At 34.8% G+C, this 18,016-nt stretch overlaps 1 long non-coding RNA gene across 1 annotated transcript in view; it reads left to right on the top strand.

The window, feature by feature from the left end:
• The first annotated feature begins 1,199 nt into the window (after positions 1 to 1,199).
• The window catches only part of LOC132823186 (uncharacterized), a 30,326-nt gene continuing 13,509 nt past the window's right edge, over positions 1,200 to 18,016 (top strand). The window contains exon 1 of the long non-coding RNA XR_009645514.1: positions 1,200 to 1,526. This is a non-coding gene — a long non-coding RNA (uncharacterized LOC132823186). The remainder of the gene's footprint in view (positions 1,527 to 18,016) is intronic.

Below are 18,016 nucleotides of genomic sequence, written 5' to 3'. Positions count from 1 at the left end.
TATGCAGTTAGTCTTCTTGTCTTGTATCAGCAACATACTCTACCAGTCACCTGAAGAAAAAGAACATAATAGCTGAAGCTTTTCCCATTTGGAAAGATTCCAATTTTTGGCCTCTTGGTTCACCTATCCACCATTCTTCTCACCATGGAGGGGAGTGGAAAAGCCTACTCAGAGTCTAAGAAATCAAAGATATAAACATAAGCACATACACAGTGCAGGATTGAATCATTTGTTGAAAAATCTTGCAAAAAATTCTTTTGATTTAATAAAAGTAAATTCACGTAACATCATTACTTTGGCTTTTTTGCATGATTAATATTATATTCACATTCCTTAAAACTGTTGATTATGTTTTCAGTGGGACAGAACTAGATATATTTAAAATGTATCATTTATATATGATAAATCATAATTGCTGTCTGCTGCATGCTTTAGTTAATTTCAGTTTTGAATACATTTCAGGTCCTAGCACTCATAAGTCAGAGTAGATATGCAAAGATGGCAATAGGAACTAAATAGTTTAGTAGGCTAGATTCATAATTTATAAATGCAAAGCCGCAAAGCAAGCCAGATTACTCATTTCACAGATATTTTCTCAGGCAGAAGAAAGACAAATTACAATAACATTGCCATTTAAAGTGTTGTTTGGATTCTGATCTCATTAAAGTTTTTTCTAATTTATAATATGCATTATTCCTTGGATCTTAAAGCTGCATTCCTGTATCGACTGACACATGCTACAGAGCTCAGAGTTTCTGGCTTAATTTCATTTTGTAATTTTATGGTGTCAGTTTCAAAAACGGCGAATTTAAATCTGTTCCTTGTGTTCAGCTCATGAAATTCAATGCAGAGAATGAGAAGGCATTGCAGAGAAAAAGAGTTATTTAAATTCTGTAAGACTCCGAAGCAGATAGAAATTCTAAGCACTTAGGTAATTTAAAGCTTGTTAGTTTGCCTTCCCTTTTTGTGGCTATAATCTTCAGATCCAGAGATTGTCCATGGGGAGAAGGAGGAAGTTAGTTCTTATAAACAACCTCTGAGGCAGTTCACTCACGTTCCCAGGCAGAAAGCTGGCACTGGTCACTGAGACTCTCAATTTTAATGATTTCCACATGGATGAGGGGAGTTTCAAGCCAAGCCTACAGTATCGTTGAAAAACTCCAAATTTAGAAGAAATATGAAAATCGCCAAATACGGCTTCCTTAGTGGGTAAAGCAAGTTCTGTGCTCAACTACCACAGGTCACAGCAGGGTTCATATGACTTACTGTGGCCAATAGAATTCATTCAGGGATCTGTCAGTTGTGGCATGCAGCAGCAGTGCCTCTTTTTCAGTTCATATAAGGTAAAAGAAAAGAGTTTTCCAAGGAAGCAGTACAGAAGAGTATTCAAAAGACCCACATAATTTATAAAATTCCAGAGATGTAGCTCTGATCCTCAGTGACTGTATTTATATTGAGGAAGAAAAAATTGAGGCTCTGTCCATTTCCAACAGGTGTGACTCAACAGTCGAGGAGTGACAATAGAGGTATGTACAGTTAGTGCCCTTAACTCCAGAACTGCCTAATCTGAACATTGTTTACACTTAAGTTTAGATTTTAACTCACTTAACTTCTGAACTATATAAGTATTGTTAAAGATTTTAAACCATTTCTTGTTGTCAAAAAAGTGAGTATTTTTGTTGTTTCTCCAGCATGATGCAATTTTACAATTTACCCAGGTAATTAAGAATGTAGCCCTTTTCTAACCCTATACACATGTACACAAGCTCTCATTACAGCTTTAGTTTCTAGCCAAAGTGCAGTCATGTTTTCCCCTGCTTTAACGTTTGATAGTCAAAAAAAAATTCTCTGATGATTTCCATCTGTTGCATGCTTCATTTGCAAAATGTAAAAGTGCTTTTCATAACTAACTAGGAAGATTATTGCATAAATCAATGCATAGCTTTAGTTGTCTAGTTTAGATTTAAATCCATGTAGAGCTTTCTACAAATGAATAAGTTCACAACACTAAAAGTGTCTGTGAGTTTTCAAAACATTTTCGTTTAAATAGCATCTTTAGTCTCCATGATATATGCAGCATTTCATGTTAACGCATCATGTAATACACAGCAGTGGTTGTCTCTGGAACAGAATACTAATTCCAGATGGTTCCAGCTATGCGCAAAAATAATTTTGACTTTTGGCCAAGGCACAGAACTTTTTTTTCTCATTTTGATTAAAATATATAGAAAAGGTAATTTATTGTTTAATAATTATGATACATGATAGTGTCAGATCAAATTTACTGATTGCTAATATTAATACAGAATTATTATTTTGCTGTTTATTGCCAAGGTTAAACATCTTAGGGTGCTATCAGAAAAAAGCAACTCAACAACAATTAAGAACCATATTGAAACACCTTGTCCAATAGTTATGGTGGCCCATGTATTTGTGTTTGTGGATCCTTAACTGACAGTCAGTTAAATTTCTGCAAATCACAGAGTTCAAAGAGGACCAGATTCTAGAATATATTTAATATGCACCTCCAGATGGAGGATTACTCAGGGTGTGCAATGTACCACAAATCAATTCACTGCCTGACAAATTCTCACTATTACACCGCTGTGTACTTAAAATAAATTTACCATTCAAAATAAGTGATAAAAATCTTCATAAATTCTTTCACTCTAATCCACTTAGTAACTAAGTCATGCATTTTTCTGCTGCTTCTGTTACCCATTTTTGTCTCAAAGATGCTCTGATGAAACAGATGGATATTGGCAATGTTACCAAAATTGTGGGAGGGTTAGTTCTACACTGCTAAAGTGTTTTTTTTTTGTTGTCAGGCATGATTAAGATGCACAATGACTTAATAGCTCTCAGCACCATTTCCTGGTGTCAGTAATAAAAAAAATTCCAATTTCAGTATGGAAATATTTTCAAAACAAAATCCGTGCATTGGGATTCAAAAAAACTCAAAAAAGGTAAGGAACGATAGCCAAGTAGCATAGGACATAGGATCATAAGAAACAGGAGTACACTGTGTAGCTCATTTGGCCCTTTGAGACTATTTGAACATCTAATGTGATCATACTGACATCTACCTAAATGACGCTCTTCCGTACTATCCTTATACCTTTTAATTTCTTTAGTATCCAAAAATCTATCATTCTCTCTCTTGAACATGCTCAACATTTTAGCATTCCTAGCTCTTTGTGGTGGAGAATTTCAAAAATTGACAACTTTTTTCAGTGGAAAGTCCTGATGTCTGATCTCTTATACTGAGACTATGGCCCTCAGTTCTCAACTGCCCAACCAGAAGCAAAGACACTTATTATCAAATTTATCTGGTACAGGGCATTAGACTTCTGTCCTTCAGCTAGTTTCACCTACCTTCAATGGAATATTAGGTGGGACTATCACAATGACAAACATTTGACTTAGTGAGGTTAATTAGAATTGTATGTCCTTTTGCTCAGGACAGAAAACCATTGATGTTGTTCACTTACCTTTTCATCGAACTTTAAGAATAGTGCAGAAAGAATAAAAGAGACTATTATTTATATATTGTGTTGTAAACCTTTTCACTCTCATTCCAACTGGTGAACCTGTTGCCAGGTATTTCAATGCTAGTGCCAAAATCTGTTTTAGTCATTTCTTTGTAACTCATGAAAAAGGTGAACTATATACAATATCTCTGCTTTAATTGCACTTTATATTTTAAGCTAAGCAAAATAAACTTGCACCAATAATATCACTATAACAGTGAAGGTAGCAATTGATTTTAGCTTGATATCAACACATTTGCTATGTTAGTTCAAATGGCCTAAAGGGTATTGTAATAATATCTATTTGCAAACCCTAATAGGCATTTTTTTGGTTGAATCAATCCTAATTAATATTAAATTTGTTTTTCATGCCAAATGTTTTACCTTTACTCCTCTACCAAAGGATTCAACATCTTGTTAAAGAATATTTCCATGGTGTCAAACACTCCCTATCACCTTTCCTAACTCAGTGGGCATTTCTACAGCTTACTCATAACAGAGGGATGAAAATGGAGTTTGATCTGGTTTGCATAGCTCTGCAACTCACTAGATAAACTGGAGAAACATTGGGGAAGCTAACTTCAATTAAAAAGATCAAATAAAAATTATAGAGGTTTCAAGTTAACGTATGCTTTTCATTGAGGTTATTTGACCTTTATTCAGTATCTTTCATGATATGCACTAATTTCATTTTGGAGGTGGATATATTGTTGGCGGCAGCTGTTTGATGCTGGTACAGTTCTGCACTAGATCATGTTAAATATCTTTTAAATAGTAGTGGAACAAAAGTAGATGGCTTAATGGATAAGGCACTGACCTGTTAAGTCAGGGATTGTGGGTTCAAGTCCCATCTAGGGTATTTGGTTTTAATCAAAAAATGGGTGTTGGTTACTTCTGTGAAGGGGTTAAAAGGAAAGGCCAGAGAATTCTACAAAATAGGTGGCATAGTGGCTCAGTGGTTAGCACTGCTGCCTCACAATGCCTGGGTTCAATTCCAGCCTTGGGCAAATGTCTGTGCAGATTTTGCACGTTTCCTCCGTGTCTATGTGGGTTCCCTCCCACAGTCCAAAGATGTGCAAGTCAGGTGAATTGGCCATGCTAAATTGCCCATTGTGTTAGGTGCATTAGTCAGAGGGAAATGGGTCTGGGTGGGTTACCCTTCAGAGGGCTGGTGTGGACTCGTTGGGCTGAAAGTCCTGTTTCCACACTGTAGGGAATCTAATCTAAGCAAAGTATTAGGGTTTTTAACCACACCACATCATGGAGGCACCATTTTGACAGTGGTGGCAGGATGGAAAGGCTGCACCCCCATTAACTAGCTGGTAATGTTCTGACAGTTGAAGATATGTGAAATGAATTTTGTAAAATTTCAGGAGGGAGAACACTACCATCCTGTGTATATATGCATGTAGCATCAATATAAAAATATTTTATGAAATTTCTAATCTGCATCAGCAAAAAAATCAATTTTGTAAGGAACAGTCAAAGGAGATTAGACAGTGGGGCCCCTGATCTTTACCTCCTGATGCTTTTCCATCAGGAAACATTTTATTCAGCCCTTAAGGCCAGATGGTGTTTGTGGTAGACTTTAAGTACAGTTCTGCAGGCTTTAAATTTATTTTCATCCTGTACTCCAAACACTGTACGTATGCCCATACAAAAAATAGATGTATTTAACATAGCTTTTAAAAAATACAGACTTATTTGCATCATAAATTTGTTACTTAAGTGGAAAATGAACTAAATTCCAAGAACACTGTTGTGAAAGCAGGAAATGTGCTGGGAGACTGAAGTGGCCTCCTCCAGATTTAAGCTGATTCCTGTTTAGATGAATATAGCAGATCAGATGACAAGTTATACCTTAAAAGGCAATGGCCAGATTTAAGCAGTAGTTTTATTTTTATTTGAATCTGTAACTTTGACAATATGTTTTGAATAGAGATTTATTTGTGTTCCTCCAGTCCATTGTAACAAATTAGAACTAATTCAATATATTGTCAATTTCTGCTATTTCTAGTAAGTATTTATTTTCCTTTCATCAATATCAAAGATAACACTGAACAAAACCAACAAAATAGTATGCTTTTAGTCTCTCACCCCTTTAAAGGAAAATGTTGGTTGCAAAATGGTTTATTTCTCATGACAACAGAATAATATTTTTATGTGTAAAACCAATAATACTTTACATGGTCTGACAAACAACGTTAATTTGCAATTAACAAATCGAATTTTTTATCACCAAGTTTACCAAATATTCTTCTTTAGTATCTTCATTAAATTTTAAATTAATCAAATAAATTAGGTTAAAAATGTTTTATACTTGGGACTTATTTGTTTTAACAAGTGTTAATTAAACATACAAAAATAGATTTTTCCATTCTGAGCTTTGATGGCAGTCAGGGTGAATTGTGAAGGAATAAGAAGATTTGGATGACAATGGAAAGGCAATTGTGGGATTTAGGAGAGGAAGATCACTATAATGAGGTCTCTGTGGTGTCTGTCGATGCAAATAATAATGTGTGAGTGACTCTAACAGATTGAACTGTAAATTGAAAGTTTATCAGTCTTGCATTGTGTTCTGACATCTTCAATATAATTTATCCCAGAACATCAATTGTAACTAATGAGTAAAGGGTAACCAATATCAATCAATCTTACTGAAAAGAACAAATTAAGTCATTTTTAAAGCAAAGGAATTCCCTATAATATTTTGGGACAATCCAAACAAAACAATTTGGTAATTAAGAATTATCCTTTACTAGCACCAAGTATAAACTACAACCCTGTAAATCTTCATCATAAAGAGCAACATCTTTTGGCCTCTTTCACAAATTTTAATATTGCATTTAAAACAAATAATAACCAACCAAATTTCTATTACTGAAAACTATCCTTTTTCTTAACATATCACTTGTAGAAATATACATCACGCCTTTCTGTTATCAGTATTCTAAAGTATGTTCTTTTGTGAAAATATTTTTTAAATGTTTTAAAAGTATTTATTATCCATATTAAAATGAAACTTATCCACCTTGATTCACTTTCAAATCTGACTTCATTAAAGATTAAATCATTAGGATGATTTATTTCATGCATTTTTTTTTTGTCTTAGTTTTTGGGCATTTTTCTTAAATGGCAATGGTTCCACAAACAATATCTGAATAAATCCACACTATGATCTACACTATGGTCTGACAGAATTATGTTCAATCTTTTATTTTAACCATGACAAAACCATTAAATGTCAAAAGTACCCTGAAGTTGCTAATCTTTCACAGTGCTAAACAACAGGCTGTGAATAATTTAATTTTTCCCGTAACTTCATCTTTGACATCAGTGACAAACAAGTCATTCAAGAAGCTTAGTGTTGATACAAGCACTGAAACAAAATCTGTGACTTGGATTCTGTATTTCAAGTTGTTGATTCCTCAACAATATTTCATGGCTAATATTAAGAGACATGTTTAAAGGTCTATGCACCTGGTCTGGAACATAATTATCTCACAACATAAATCAATACAATATCAGTTGTGACTTTTTACTCTGCTATTACTCAACCTTAACCCACTAACATTATCCAAGTACAATGTTATTCCTGCTAAGCTAATTTGAAAATGCAGTACCAGTCAGGAACTCTGTACTCTATTAAGTTCTCTCCACGCAGACTTCCTTTCTGTTTTTTACCACAAGGTTGCATGCAAAGGAACAATTAACCTTAAACTGCAGTAAAATTCCTTCACATAAAATGTTACAGCATGTTCTGTAAAATGGGGCTTCCTGAAGGGAAATCGCATCCTTTAAATGTTTTTGCTTTAAAATGCTTTGCAGTATAGGAAAACCTCCATAACAATACTGTATACACTCCATAACAGAATTAGAGAAAGCTATTTGCAAACCAATTAAAATGTAAATCTTTTAGCTTCCCCTCCTGTATGCTTCAACATTTAGAATCAATTCCATTGGAAATCTGATGCAAGAAAATAATACACAGCAGTATATATATAAAACAGGTTTATTGAAGCATAGCAGTTTCAGCTTCACTTTAATGGAAATTGCCTTGTGAATAAAAAAAAGACTAAAATTACATTCAGGCAAGTAGCGTGAAATCGATGTTTGAAACTTAACTTTTATCTTTATTATGTAACCAAAGTGCTAGCTGTCTCACTGACTCCTTGTTTCTATCAAAATGTGACGCCCTAACATGAACGAAAGCATTAAAAACTGCTTAACCACAGTTACGGTACAAAGCATTCGGTATAAAGTATTTTTGTTCACTCCACCAAATAATTCAAATAAAAAGCAAAACTCTCTAAATGATGGAAACACCGAATACCTCATTCAGCATGCATAGAGAACAGATAGATTAATGTTTCTAATGCAGCCCTTCCATCAGGTTAAGGATACACTTGAAATCTTAAATTGTCTGTCCATGATTTTCTCTTAGTGATCTATTTAGGCTTACTTTCAGCAGTGTTGGTTTCAAATCAATGTTTGCAGAATCATGATGACTTTAACGATTGGAAATTTTATTCATTTGAATTGATTAGTTGTAGCAGAGTAAATAGGGACAGCTGGTGATGGGCCCTCTGCTTGCCTTCTCTCGTTGCTATACTGTCTAAACCATTTTGAGGCTCATTAACATGTTCTGGGAGGACATGAAATTGGCTGGCACCAGAGCAGGCCAACAAATGGTGCTTGTGAGGGAAGACAACTCTGGGGTGGGGTGCCATTCAAATGGGCCAACTGTATCTGACTGTTTTGAGTGTGATTTCCAAAAGAATTTTAGCAATTGCTTACACATTGTTGCAAATGAGAAGAACATATGAAACTCATTTCATTGTGCCTCAGAATTACAACCATGCTCGAATGTACATCATAAGACCACAACCTGTAAACTACAAGTAATGTACACCCACCTGAACCTAGGAGGACCTCTGACCTTCAGTCTATAGACACTCTCTAAAAAAGCAACAACTGCAGCACAAACTACTATTTGACTTACATCATGTGAAGCGAATTAAAAACAGCTCTCTGAAGTCTAAAATGTATGAGAAACTCTGAGGTCAGTGGGTGTCTTGCCCAAAGTCAAACAAGCATTAGGGAACACTTGCTCTGAGGTGGACACCCAACAGAGTGAAATGTCTCTCAGGTACATGAGTAGCGACCTTTGGGTCTTCCCTGTGATAGAGGGTCCAGTGGTGAATGTCTCACTCTCGGAGAGCTGCTGGCATGAACCATAGCTCCTCGTACCACCAGCACAGTAGATGTTGTAGTTGCTGGCGATAATGTGCCCACCAAAGGAATAGGATCACTGGGAGAATACCTAAACAAAGGTGAGTGAAGGCAGAAAGATGTTGCAAGGTGGGGGTCACAGCTTGGAGAGCAGTGTTGGAAGCAAGAGCATGGAACAGTTCTCAGTGGCCAGACCCTCTGATTATGTGTGTCAGTTGACTCTTCAAGTAGCATAACCGACATCATGCTGCCAGTGGCTGTGAATCCTGTGTCAGCCCCCAACATGCTCTGAATTAATCAGGGAAGGCTTTGCCCCCATTGATCTGCCACGTTTGCCCACAGTCATGGACCCAGCCAGAATGCTTCCCACTGTGACAGGCTCCATTAAATTCAGCCTTTAGAATCTTTTAGGATATATTTGGTGAAAGTTCTATCAGCAGTAAAGATATTTTAGACAACTCTAGATGTGTCCACTGAAGGGTTAAAGGAACTTATGAAGCAGTCTAAATCTCAGACATGGTTTGTTGATTCACCCTCAGAGTCTAATTACAGCTATTTGTGGTTAGTTGTCTCTAAAAATTAATCTATTCTGTTTAGGTAAGCTGTGCAGATATCATTGATTTAGTTTTAAAGACAAAAATGTCAGACATACATTGGATTGAAAATTTAAACAATTAAGGAATGTTGCAATTTATGTATTTTTATTTTATATATTTTTAATTTCTACAATTATTCTACAACTGTTCTCATTCAGGTCCTTTTGCCTGGACCCATTCTTTATAAGTAATATTTGTTTTGGAAAAAACCATGCTGGTTAAATTAGACTTAAAAATGTTTGAACAAAATGGTCCAACTGTGTATCTGTTCCCATTCAAGTAATGTTTGTGAAGCTAATTATCCTTTACTTTGATGATGATACGTCCAAAATGTACATTAAAAATCATAAAGTAGCTTTCATGCATGATAGATGCATTCTCTAAAAAATTAGAACTTTAAGCACGTAGGGCACCCTGACCAATTATAGTTTCAATTGAGGAGCTGACTCTGGAACAATTTAATATGACCTTTCCCTATGCATATACATCCTTTTCAAATGTTTATTCAGTACCATTTTAATTTATGGCTTCAAAAAGTATATTTGTATTAAAGTATTCAATTTTTTTAAGAAAGGCTTTGAATGAAAATGCCCAACTTCCCCTTTAATTGTCTTAGAATGAGAATTACTTCTAAGTCCTCTTAATGTTGATTCTTCAACAAATAGAACAAATCTTTCACAATTTATCTTCTCAAATACTTACCTAATCTTGAAGAACTCTAATAGGTTTCCTTAACCTAAATTTAAAAATTCTCATATCTAGCTTCTCATCCAAACAATATCATCTTATTCCTACTATCATTCCAGTTATCTTTTTCTATAACATTTCCATGTCTCTAATACCTTTCTGCTGACAGGGTCTAGAATATATACAGCACTCCAAACTGACAAATTCTGTATTGCATCATTGTGAATATATTTGATATTCCTACATTGAAAAATCCACTATCTCTCATTTCACAACCTTTTCTAACAGTATTCTAGGCTTTTAATCAAGTCTGCATCCCAAATTTTCACCACTCTGTCAAAAACTGTCTCATTTGTGATATATTCTTTTTCCCTATCTAACTTCATAATTCTCTGCACTGAACTGCTTCACTAACCTATTTGCCGATGCTTGTTCCTTGTCTACATTGATCTGTAATGTCCTACGTACTTCCCTATACATCTCAATTAGTGGCATAATGCATCCAACTCAGATAGTCAAAGTTTCTCCTTATTCATTTGTTCATGGGATGTGGCTGTCAGTGGCTAGGCAAACACTTATTGCACAGAAGATAGTGAAGAGTCAAACACATTCCTGTGGGTAACATATAGGCCAGACCAGGCAAGGATGACGGATTTCCTTCCCAAAAGGTCACTATTGAGTCAGCTAGGTTTTACAATAATTAGCAGTAATGGTTGCCATTAGGTGAACATACAATTCCAGATTCTCATTGAATTCAAATTTCACTGCCATTGTGGGATGCAAACCCATGTTCCCAAAACATTAGCCTGGAGTTCTGTTACTTATTCAATGACTGTACCACTATACGAGAAATGAAGTCCCACTACTTGAGCAAACAAAATCAAGATTAGCAGCCTATTGAAAGTGCTGCCTTTTGCCTGAAATTTTAAACAATTGTTCATCTGGATTTGTACACAAAAGATTCCGTAGCACAACTTCAAAGAAAAACAGAGAAACTATCTCTGATGCCTTTTCCAATATTTATCAGAAGCAGATTATCTGCATATTATCTTTTTACTCTTGATGGGAGTGGCTGTTCTTTTTCTACTTTTGAGCTTCAGAAGTACTTTCTTGGCTGTGAAATGCTTTGGGACATCATATGGTTGTGATAAGTGCTATGTAAATCTAAGCCTTTGAATTTTATAGTCTATTATGGTCCTTAATTAAGAACTATTAGCAAACTTCAAGATCACTCCTTTCATGTGTATGTCCAAATCTTTTTTTATAAATAAAGAAAATAAGTACCAACTACAATAGCTTGCATCTGACTAAATAACAAAAAATCCACTTAATCTTCCATTCTCTCTCAAGCTTTCTAACTATTCAAGGAACTATATACTCTCCACTGTAATGCACTTTAACTTTTGTAACTTTCTCAAATCAACATTTGCTACTTTTTTTTATTGATAACGAATTTCTTCAACAAAGTAACCGTTTTACGAATATATTTTATATTGTAGTTCAGAAAAGTACAGGGTGAAATGCGAATCCGAACAAATCTTGAATCATTTATTGAAAAAACAATTTATTATACCAGTAAATGTACTGCAAAGGAATGCCGACCGATATTTGTCACTTTTTTCACGAGCAAACTGTTTTCCAGCTGCAAATCTAATTACTTCATGTAGATCCTGTCTTATGTTGCAGATCAGACTTTGAGTTTAAGAAATTGTTCATAGCTGAAATTACTAGACTGAAACTGATACACTTTTCAAAATTACAATCATTGGACCTTAGCAACAATCAAGTGTGTGAGCATATTAACAACTTATATCAGCATTTGTCAGGTCCTTCCTTAAAAAAAAATTTAACAGAACAGTAAGATGTAAGTTGAATTTCTGCTAGCAACACATTGATGTATAGAAGTATTATATCATTTATGCCATTTTGTTCTGGGAAGTTTGTTTTTTTTAAAGAAAATTACCACACATGAAAACTTTAAGATGCTGTCAATGGTTTAAATTATGAATAATAATGCTTAGTGTATGTTTGTAGTTTTGAAATACGGCAGATTTAGTCTTTTCTCAACCTAATTTTGAAAATATGAGTTAAAATCTTTTAAGTTGACAGAAAAAATTGCATGATGTTAAACCATGTTCAGTACAAAAATATACTGTTCTGTTTTTCTACTTAGCAGAAAATGAACAGCTACATTCCAGATAGCTGACCTTCAAGTTCATCAAAGCAATTTAGCTCAGCAAGATTAAAACCATCTGGTTTGTGGCACTTTTTCATTTAATTTCCCCTTGTAATTGGCCATTGAATGAATCTGTGGCTAGAAAAATATTTTAATACTAAACTTAAGAGAGGAACGATTGGCTGTGATGCAAATCTTTGCTCAAATGCTGGGATCGTGTCATCTCTTTCTGTTGGTAAGCAGAGGTCTTTCAATGATGCATGCTTAATCAAATAGACCTTATTTCTCATTATTTATATTTTTCATTTATTTCCTATTTATTGAGATAATCGGTTTCTAAGAAATAATTTCCTGATTTTGTCTTTCCTGGGTTATACTTACATATTCAAATATTACTCAATAATGCTCTTGGAGAATTAACAGTGATAAAAGCATAAGATACAGAAGCAGATATTAGGCCATTTAGCCCATCATGTCTGCTCTAGCATTCGACAATGGCGGATAGGTATCTTAACTTCAGTCTTGTGCCTTCTCTCTGAAACCCTTGGTTCCTTTACTAATCAAGAACCTATCTATAAAACAAGAGGTCCTTTCATGGAACTTTTTTTCTGTTCTCTCAATTCCTTGTAGTTTTACTTACCTTTACCTTATTTTTGTTATGCATTGAATATATGTACTGCAAAAGCATGCAGATCATGTGTTCACATGCAAGCAGATTTTAATTAATGAAGGCCAATGGCTTTCCAATGAGTTTTTTTTTCAAAGTTTTTGGATATTAGTGAATAGGAGAACACAAACCACAAATTTTAGAGTAGGAATAAGGAAGAACATAATAAGCGCTGAAATTTTCAACCAGGCTAAGGAGGAAAACATTTTAGAATGTAGATATGGCAGTGACTGTAGTTTTTATCCAATAGCATGAATATATTTGCCACTGGTAATTATATTAATGTGAAGTGAGAGGAAGAGGAAAGGGGGCAGATGAGAATATGGAAAGATAAAGGATAACAACTCATCGTGGAAACTATAAAAGTGAGCGATTAAGAGTGGGTAACAATGCATGCTTACTAAAGAGTTATACATGAACAATGTGATTTGGAATGACAAGCAATCTTCTACGAAAAGTTCGCAATGGCTATGATGATCACCATCATAATCAATCTTTAAACCACTGATTTTTTTTAAACTCCCACAAGGAACATGCAGATTTAGACACTTTGCACTCTGGACATCTGACATTTTATTTTCCTAACAATGCACGAATAACCATGGTATATTAAAAGTGTTTAATTGAATTAAGTTTATTTTATAATTATTTAATATGCATTTAATATGTTTTCTTTGGAGATTTCTCTTAAACTATTGCTTAGTCTTCATGTTGCTTATCTGAGTATAAACAATGACTGAGGCGCTCATCTAACTGATGAAATAGAATTCATACACAATTCCATAACCAATCAGTAAGGTGCTTGGGATTAGAAGAGCCATTATCTGTTTCTATGTCCAATTCTAATTGCTCTGCATCCGAACCAGACGTTTCTTTTGCTGAAAAACTCTAGAGATAGCTGGAGGTTTACATGATGATGGCATTGCTAGCAGTGTCAAGCCGTTACTCCTGTGATATTCCACATCCCTGCAAAGTGTATTCTGCTTTCAGCTCATGGAATTTTGACATCATCCAATATTTCATGGAAGAATTTCTTGCTATGCTGTGTCAGTCTCCTTGTGAAGCCTGATCCTTGAATTTCCCTATATGATCAGCTGATGGTCACAAACACAGCTGATGGTCATTAATGGTCTTCAGTTTTATATGCCATTGGATTATATTTGTTCAGCAAAGAGGGATTGAATATTAAGGGTACATTTTACAATTCCCAAATGGAAATGTCATTGTCAAACTAAGCACTTGTTCCTAATTTGAACGTAGACTTTTTTTTATTCAGTCGTAGAATAGGTATCACTGTCGGCCAGCATTTATTGCCTACTCCTACGCAACTGAATGCCACGTTAGTCCATTGCAGAGAGTTAAGAGACAACTGCAGTGCTGTAGGTCCATAGTGAGATATGTACCATTTTAAAAATCACACAACACCAGGTTAGAGTCCAATAGGTTTAATTGGAAGCACTAGCTTTCGAAGCACTGCTCCTTCTTCAGGTGGTTGTGACAAAGCCAGTGCTTCCAATTAAATCTGTTGGACTATAACCTGGTGTTGTGTGATTTTCAAATTTGTACACCTAAGTCCAACACCAGCAACTCCAAATCATGTACCATATTAGTAGAGTCAGTTAACTGGATGGCTGACCTACAATGCAGAGTTATATGAATAGCATGGGTTCAATTCTTACACCAGCTGAAGTCACTTTGAAGGACTCTTCTTTCCAACCTCTCTCCTCACCTGAGGAGTGATGACCCTCAGGTTAAACCACAACCAGTTGTCTCTCTCTCTCTGTCTTCGTTCTCTCTCTCTCTATAATGTACAAAGAAATCCTAGGCCATGTAGGACTGTGGCAGTTTTACCTTTACCTACCATACTGTATAAGGGCAGCAGGTTTGTTTTCCACAATGACAGCATGAACCAGATTGGTTTTTGAAACAATTAAGCAGTTTCATGGTTCCAATTATTGGTGCTATTTTTTCTTCAAGATTTATTGGTACTTTAATCTTAACTGCTTTATTATGTATTTGATAAAATACTTCTATATCAGTATTGTAGTTTTCACACCATCTACATCTAATGTGGTACTCCATGCCTTGCTGTTTCAAATAAAAACCATTCATTTTTTGCTGCGCCTCCCACAAAGATCCCCAATGACATTTCCTGAGTTAAACTATGATGCTTGTTGTCTTATATTTCTCTGAAAACCAACTAAACTAAACCAACTGAATCAAACAGCATGCCAAGCAACAACCCCACGATCCCTGGACTTCTGTTCCCCTCAGAGTGGCGGAGATAATAACATTAAATATATTTAAGGCAAATGTAGGTAGAGTCTTGACTGAGAAGTTAGTTAAATGACATTGAGACTAAGTAAGAGTGTGAAGTTAGGGCCACAATGAGATCAGCCATGATGTTATTGAATGGTGGAGCAAGAGTAAGGGGCTGGAAGGCCTACTCCTGCTCCAGATTTGGATGTTTGCATGATCAATAAATTGACCTTTCCAAACTTGGCCATTTTATAATAGTTTTCCATACTTCTCAGTTTTATTAACAAATGTTTCACCATTTAGATCATTTCAATAGTTGCACAATAAGTACTAAAGAAACAATACCACACATATATTGTATTTGACTTAGTGAGACAGAGCAATCTTGTACAATAATGTTACTCATTTTAGAACAAGTTGGCAGCCCATTCTACACGGGTTCTGATTTTGAAAATGGGCAATAATATGAAGTGTGCTGATTCATTTTTAACTGTTTTACATGTTAGCTCAAGGTCAAGATTTACCCCAGTGATTTCTCCTTCCCTAAAAAAAAGTTGCGTTCTCATGAAAAGCACAGTCTCGCCAGTATAAGTTTAGATTTTTGTTTTGCTTGCAGTTCCAATTGCGAAAAGCATTTTGGCTAAACTGGATGCAGAGCAGTTTTTTGATGAGTCCAGTCCTATCACCTCTCAGAAACAGCTTAAATGAAAAAAATGCCCAAAGCAAAGGTATCATTCTGACCTCTTGCAAAGAAACTTTTCAAAGTCAGGCTGAGCTTTGTAAGTTTAACATGTTATACCCTTTACAAGTCATGGTATTCTAATTTATCCCAGCAAAAACCACAAATTCCTTAAATCTTTTGGCATGTTTCCAATAACATGATTAAGGCGCTCTGAATCACAGTTACTGGAAGCTGACTTTTACCATATATGGAATTGATTTTCCTTCAGAGAATGGAAAAAGTAATGGTATTTTTAGTTAACATTAGACTTTGTATGAGATCATCAATATTCAGACTTGATATCAGAACCAGACTGTTTTATTGCTTTTTGTATAACTTTCAAAATAATTTTCACTCATTATGTGCACTAATAAACCAGAACAGTAAGTGCTTTCAATTCTGATCCAATGAACATGAAAGAGAATTAAATATTTATTTGTTACCTATCAGGAATGTATCAACATCCATGCACTTCACAGTCTTGTTATCCAAAAATGTAACTTACAAGCAGCGTGTATATTAAGAGTGCCAATATAATTCCTATTTAAGGAAGTCAAACTGAAGCTTGGAAAGAATCAGTAAATGAAAAGGCATTTGTTTATCAGGGATCAAAACTTGATACAGTACATTTGGATTGTACGGCATATTAGCTACGTGCCATACAAATAATTGGAATTTAACAGAAGAAATTTCAGCATAAATTTCCATCTTATATGTTTTAAGTTGGCAGATTGATTGCGATTAGGAAACTGGTAAATGAATTCAATAAGTAACACAGTAAGAAAAAGAGTGCCTTTAAACATAAATTGTTTGATTTTATATTATTCGGCACTGGAATTGTTTTTTTCAAATAAAACATGTCACAGATGTGATATGTTGGAAATTACAGAGCTGCACAGGGAATTTAAGATACAGAACACTCTGCAATTCTGTTAATAACTTTGGCATGGAGCAAAGAATCTGAAAATCTAAAGTAGTAACTGAGTCAAAAAGCAATTTAAATTTGTACTTGTGTATAGTGTCTGACTAGTGACCAAGAGGATGTAGGTCTGTAGAAAAATGTTGTCTTCATGGAATGCAATATAAGTTGTATAACACATATTCAGAACTATTTAAAACCTCAGGTCTTCTTGGAATGCTTTCTAGAACGCTTATTTGCTACTTCTTGGTTGAACTTATTTCTTTGATTTCTGACTAAGTTCAAAATGCTTTTCAGCATGAAACTAGATATCTGGTTTTGTGCTTTGTCTCATTCAACTCTCAGACCTTGATTGTAGACTTAACTAAACAAGTTAATTTCCCCATGTTGTAGGCAGTACTTTTTAGAAAATGGCATGGACCTGAAAACATTCAGGGAAACATTCCTTCTCATCAAGTTTATATTGCAAAACATTATCCATTGCTTTTGTTGTTTCATCAAAATGTATTCTATTAGATTGTGACAATTTATAAAATTTTCTATCTAATTTTAAGTTATGTATCTATGTTTCTACAATATAACTAAATAGTTAGTACTTTCTGTGCAAAGTTATCCAGAAAGCTTCATGGGCAAACCAGCAAAGTAAGCAAATAGAAAGCCATCAAAAGCAATACAATCCACCTATGACCAAACAATGTCAATTTCCCTGCTGTTTAAAACAAAGTTAATCCCTCTGGAAGAAAAAGAAACATAACTAAACTTTAGCTCTTCTTGATATAAGGTCAGTTTGTTTAACTCAACCACATAAAATACATTAGGAATATTTGCATATGTCCAACTGGCAAAACTCAGATCAAATAATGAGAAAATTATACTTTCAAAGCTGCCAGCACAAATCATTTATACCGTGCACCTTAAAACTCATATTTGACTAACTACTATTATTACCAACTATCTTCAATGATTATAGTCGTTGGATGTCTGTGTAATAATCTGCTCTTTCGATATTCCCATGTTCTGCCCTAAGGCAAATACTAATGTAAGGCATAGCTAGGAGAATTATTGAGCTACTTAACAGGGAAACATAGTTTATTTGGTTTTCCATGTTGCCTGCTTCATTGCTATTATCTTTAGAGTTGCTTCTCTGACGTAAGCCACAAACAAAGCCGGAGAGGTGAAATGACCTGAGAGATTATTCAGAGCCATTTCTCCAATCTCTGTTTGCCATT

The sequence above is a fragment of the Hemiscyllium ocellatum genome, chromosome 16, assembly GCF_020745735.1.
Source record: "Hemiscyllium ocellatum isolate sHemOce1 chromosome 16, sHemOce1.pat.X.cur, whole genome shotgun sequence".
NCBI lineage: Eukaryota > Metazoa > Chordata > Chondrichthyes > Orectolobiformes > Hemiscylliidae > Hemiscyllium > Hemiscyllium ocellatum.
Note: the sequence above shows the minus strand (reverse complement) of the source record. Positions and strands in the feature narration are given on the sequence as shown.